Genomic DNA, 6,000 nt, shown 5'->3' with positions numbered 1-6,000 from the left:
CGGAGACCAAACCCCATTTAAATTAAATTAACAAATATTGCATGTAAATAACAATAGCCCACGTTTAAAAAAAGCATTTTTATTTAGATTATAAAAAAATAATCCTGCATCTGTTTTAGGTGTTCCAGCTGCCACTGTTCTAAAATTCAAATTAAATCAAATCTTATTAGGATCAAATTTAAGCACAATAAATGTTAACACAGTCAGCCTTTTGATTTTATCACTTGTAATTAGAAAAAAAGCGTGTATGGATTTGTGTCATCTTATTTCTTGTGTTCTTTAAATTTATAGTAGATTTATTAACTGAAATAAATTACCATAACATTAAAACAGTGTTAGGACGTTCTACTGCGTCAGCAGATGTCGGTCTTTCAGCCCCGCTTGTGTTTTTGCGTTATTATAAGAATGAAATGCAGTAGACTGTTATGATTTGTAACGGGTTCGACCCATGTTACTCAAACAACTCAGTTCAGGTGCTGGGGGAGGGAGGTGCTAATGATTTCGTCGGCTCTGTGTGTGTGTGTGTTTGTGTGTGTGTGTGTGTGTGAGAGAGAGAGAGAGGGGTGTCGCGGTCGTTTTCAGTGAAACAAAGGCTCAGCTGAAAAATGTTAGGCACATCAGTCACTTAACCCCCAATAAAAGGTATTTGAGTGTTATGATAGTTGTAATATAACAGATGCGCACTGAATACTAAACCTAAACCAGGCACGGAGATTATTGAACCAAGATAGCCCCCATACCCGTTTAAAAAAAAAAAAAAAAGAATATTATTGTGTATAGACTGATTAAAAACAATGCAATTTATGCTATCATAAGGAAAATAAGTTCTTCCATTCCAATGATTAAAAAAGGTAACAATGTCAACTTTAGAATCTAGAATCCAGGAGATTAAAATTACACAAATTGAAATCACTGAAAGTCTCCAGAAGAGCCTCAGATTCAAGAGGTTTTTAAAGTGGGGAGAAGTGCATTTCAGTTCCTCTGAATAGGTGAGAACAGCCGATTCACACCTGGGGAGGGTGAATAATTTGTATTTGAATGTTGTCTGGCATTGTAAAGCACTATAGTGACACTAAAAGAACAACCCAGGATTAATAGGAATTCTTATAGCCTACTGCATAAACATTATTTAGCACAAAAAAATTCCTCGCGCTCGGGAAAACTATGCGTGTGGCTGAGCGCTGGTTAGACTATAGGAAATTAAATCGGAGGGTTTTTATTTAGACTATTAAAAAAATAACCTGCGTCTATTTTTAGGCGTGCCAGCTGCCACTTTTTAGTTAGAAGTTTTCAATACAAAGCTTATAATGCCGACATGACGGAATAAGGCACGGCTGGTGATGATTGGGGTTTGTTGGGTTACAGTGGATTTTACTACGCGGTGTGAGTGCAATGGCCATCCGTCTGCTCGCGCTGACTCTGCTCTCCGCGGATGGCCGTACCGCCCCCCTCCCACCTCTCGCTCCTTTGAAGTTCCTGGGGCGCGTTCCATTTGCCCTGCTTGCATGCCGCACTTCCGCGTTGTTGCACGCGCGCTGCATACACAGCGCGTAGTAAAATCCACTTTAACCCAACAAACCCCGAGTATTTTATAGCGCGGGGTGCAAGCCCGGGCATCGATAGCAACGATAGCTCACCAGTCATGTGTAATTCTGCGGTCCCGCTGCTTCGCATGTCTGAAGGAGAGGCCGCCTAACTAGTGAGCGAGGAGCGATATTGATTTGGGCGCACGCCGTGACAGGCTGAAAAAACTGTGTCAGATTAATGTGCAAAAACTATATAATAAAACTATATAAGACTACATGCCTTTATAAGACTCAACTTTTATTTAAGCGCACTCACAATAACGAAAAAACGTTGTGATTTTGTAAGTGTTGTGATTTTGTAAGTGTTGTAAGCTGCGCTGTTCTGTCTTGTTTTTGGTGAACTTGAGCGCGTCAGAAAATGAACGCAAACGTTTTTTTTAATGGTCAGAGTCAGTCTGCTTGCTGTTTTCCCGACGTGTTCATAATCATTAGTCTACTTCTGCCGGTGCGCTCTGGAAAACTCCATGCATGCGGCTGAGCGCTGATTAAAACTATGGAGTAAATTAAAGAGGAGAATTACGATGCCGAATCGAAGTCCTGAGCCCAAACCTGATTTAAATTAAATTAACAAATATTATAAGTAAAAAAACAATAGCCCACGTTTAGAAACCGTTTATAAATTCTTTCCGACATGAGTTGGCCCGGTGTTATGCGCAGAGCGCCGGGAGATTTCCTGAAGCTTAGAAATCACTGGGCATGTTTTCTAAATAGCCGCTATCTTTAATAACTGATGGAGGTTTTGAGCTGTATACACACGCATTCCTGCCTAAACAACTCTAAAGACTACACCTGTAACACAATAAACAGTAATATTTCAAACATTCTGCAGGCTGATATTTGGAGAAAGGAAAGAATAATGAATAAACCAGTTGATGGGTCAAAATAACCCAACCAGGTGTTCATTTGTAAACTACATCTCATATGAGCCAACATGAGTAACCCAACAATGTGTTTAAAGTACCTGAAATAATCCAGAACTTAAATAACAATAAACCGATACAGAGATACGCTGTATAACGGTCACTGTTGTATTTACGGCAACGAGCGAAAATGTCACTTTGCGCCACCTGGCGGCCGATTTACGAATTACTTTGAAATGCAACTGATTTATTTTGGCCGCTGACGTTTTTACGCGGCGGTGAGCGCGACGGTAATAACCATTCCAATTGATCAACTACTGTACATGCTTAACATGCTCAGAATATGACCTTGAGTATATCAGAATATCATCTAAATATACTATGACACAACGGTTAAACATATCCCGAAACACGTCATTCATGAACCCCTGAAACACCGCAGGTGCGTTTACCAGCCCATATGACACTACGTTATACTGATAATGACCAGATGAGGTGCTAAACGCCGTCTTCCACTCATCGCCCTTACGCACACGAACGAGGTTGTAAGCGTTGCGGTGGTTGAGTTTTGTAAAGATGGAGGCACCTCGGAGTTGGTCGATAGCGGCCGGAACCAGTGGCAGGGGGTGCTTATACTTTACTGTTACCGCATTGAGACCTCTATAATCAATACAGGGTCTTAAGCCTCCGCCTTTTTTTCTATAAATAAGAAACCTGCCGGAGCCGGAGACGTGGACCTGCTTAAGAGGTTCATCCACGTATTCCTCCATTGCCTTGGTTTCTTCCAGGGACAACGGATAAATACGTGAGTAAGGTGGTGCTTTCCCAGGCAACAACTCAATCGCACAGTCCCACGGACGATGTGGAGGAAGTCTCGCTGCTGCCCTAACACTAAATACATTCTTAAAATCCGTGTACTCTAACTTTAACGGTCCAAACCACCACTATTGAAAGCCCGAGTCATAAAGTGTCCTTTAGTGTGCGTAATGTTTTACAATGTGTGGCGCATCGCGGGGACCAAGAGAGGAGGCGCGCATTCGCCCAATCAAAATTAGGATTGTGAAAACTGAGCCACGGCAGACCCAGCACGACGGAATGGTCCGTCTGAGGAAGCACAAAAAATTTTATCTCCTCAGAGTGACCGGGGAAAGTTAAACGGAGGGGCGCAGAGATTAGCTTAAGTGGCGAGTAGGTGAGGGCATGACCGTCCAGAGCTTTAATAGATATCGGGCACGGAAGCTTCGACACTGGAGCTTGCAGCGTGGAAAGGATAGAAGATGAGATGAAATTACCAGCCGACCCGGAATCTATTAGGGGAAAAACAGACAAGGTGTTATTATTAAATGAAAGTTGTGCTTTTAAACAAAAAGGTGAGTGTGTGCAAGGTGGGGTGAGGCGAGTTACTTTCAGCAACGGGCAGGAGCTGACTCGATGTTTTTCCCCCCCACAGTACAAACATAGCCCCGCAGTCAGTCGCCGGGCTGTGTCCACGTCCATGGCCTCGGTCAAGGACCCCTCGCGCTCGGCTGGCTGCAGCTGATGAGGACTCACTTTGCAGCACAGCTCGGGACGTTTTGACAATCAGAGCGGCGACCGGCGCTGCTGGCTGCGCAGATGTTGGTCAGCTAGCGCAATGCATTCCTCGAGAGACAAGTCGCGTCCCGGCACGCCAGCTCTAGTTGGATGTCTGGGGTAAGTCTATCTCGAAATCTTGCCAGCAAGCTCTTCTCACACCAGCCGCTTTCAGCCGCTAACACCTGAAACTTCACCGCATACTCCGCCACCGGTGTGTTTCCCTGTCTGAGCCTCAACAGCTGCTGCTCACCAGTTCTTCCCTGGTTGGGGTGATCAAAGACGGCGCGAAGGGCCTCGATGTAGCGAGGGTAGCGTGTGATGATGGTGCCTTCGGTGCTCCATACGGCTGTAGCCCAGTCGAGCACGCGCCCTGTGAGATGCTGAGTGACGAAGCTCATCTTCTGCAGATCCGTCATGTTTGGGAAGTCCGCTAAGTACAACTTACAGGCGAGCAGAAACCGTTTACAGCCCTCGGAATCTCCTTCATACCTTTCCGGGGGAGCGGGGTGCGGAAGCGACGTTGTTACAGGTGGCTGGGGAGCAGCCGGGGGCACTCTCACCGTCGCGAGTTGGCTGACGCTGCACGCGAGGTCATGGACGGCTCGTGCCAGGCTCCCGATTTACTGCTGCTGGTCGCGCAGGTAGCTATGCAGGGAATTCCTGCTGCGTCCTGATGGGTCCGTTCATCTGCCATGATCTCTGGGTAAAGAAACGGACGCAAGATGCAGGTATGGGTTGAAACACACTTGACTCTCTTTTTATTTCCTTTGTTAAGCTTTGCCACGTATACTGAACTCTTCATAAACAGAGATAACACAAAAAAACAATAAAAACAAACACAAAACAGCCTCCTCAGGCTGGGTCTGCAGGCAGGCACGAACACACAAGAGCTGAACAGCAAAACTAACAGAAATGTCACAAGGGCTCTACGCTGCGCTTGGCTGGCGTCTTGACCGTGACCTTGACCCTACTGCCTGGTTACAAAGGCCTTACCCCGACCCTGCAGACTCGGCTTAATCCTGAGGAGGAGACAGGAGGTTACAGTGAGGTTGGGAAAAAACGTGCAAAACAAACATAGCAACAACAGTGAACGGACAAGACACTACGGGTTCGGCTGGCTTAAATAAAGACACACAGGTGTACATACTTGTACTTGTGATAAGGGGAAGACATACCGATGTAGACACACTAGGGGAGACAAAGCCTCGGCTTAATAGTCTGGGGAACCAGATATCACTCCTCCGGACTGTGGTGGCACAGGTGTGACAGTAGCCAGGTATTCTAAAAAGAAAGAAAAACAAAACAGGTCATATGGCAGAGGCAATAGCACAGGATGCTCTCAATGGAACAGCGGTAGAAGGACACCAGCGTTTTTTGAGAGATTTTTTTTTTCCTGAGGACTCTCAGGAAATAAAGTCTCTGTTGAGCCTTCTTTGCCAGTTCAGCTGAGTTCACACCCCAGGGCAGGTCGTCAGTAATGTGCACACCAAGGAAACAGAAGTCTGACACCCTTTCCACACAGTCCCCACTGATGTGAAGGGAGCTCAGTACACAGCCCTGGGGGGAGCCAGTACTGACGCTGATGGCTGAGAAGATATAGGGGCCCACCCTGACCCTTTGTTTGCGATCTGACAGGAAGTCTTTTATACAAAGACAGGTGGAGTAGGGAAGTCCCAGGTCTGACAGCTTGCACACCAATCTGTGGGGGAGGATAATGTTAAAAGCAAAGCTGAAGTCAATGAAGAGAAAGCGTGCGTAGTTCCCCTGATGCTCCAGGTGAGACAGGGTAGCATGAAGAGCTACAGCTACAGCATCCTCGGTGAACCTATTTGCTCTGTAGGCGAATTGGTGTGCATCAAAGGTGGGGGGGGGGCCCTGCTGCCTTCCTGGGGTTAACAGCCTAGAGTGAACGCCTCACCTCATATTCCTCCACCCTAAAGGTGGGGATGGTGTTAATGCAAGCTGCTGTTGCTGTGTTT

This window comes from Clarias gariepinus, unplaced genomic scaffold, assembly GCF_024256425.1.
Source record: "Clarias gariepinus isolate MV-2021 ecotype Netherlands unplaced genomic scaffold, CGAR_prim_01v2 scaffold_32, whole genome shotgun sequence".
Classification (NCBI taxonomy): domain Eukaryota; kingdom Metazoa; phylum Chordata; class Actinopteri; order Siluriformes; family Clariidae; genus Clarias; species Clarias gariepinus.
This window is presented reverse-complemented; position numbering follows the sequence as displayed.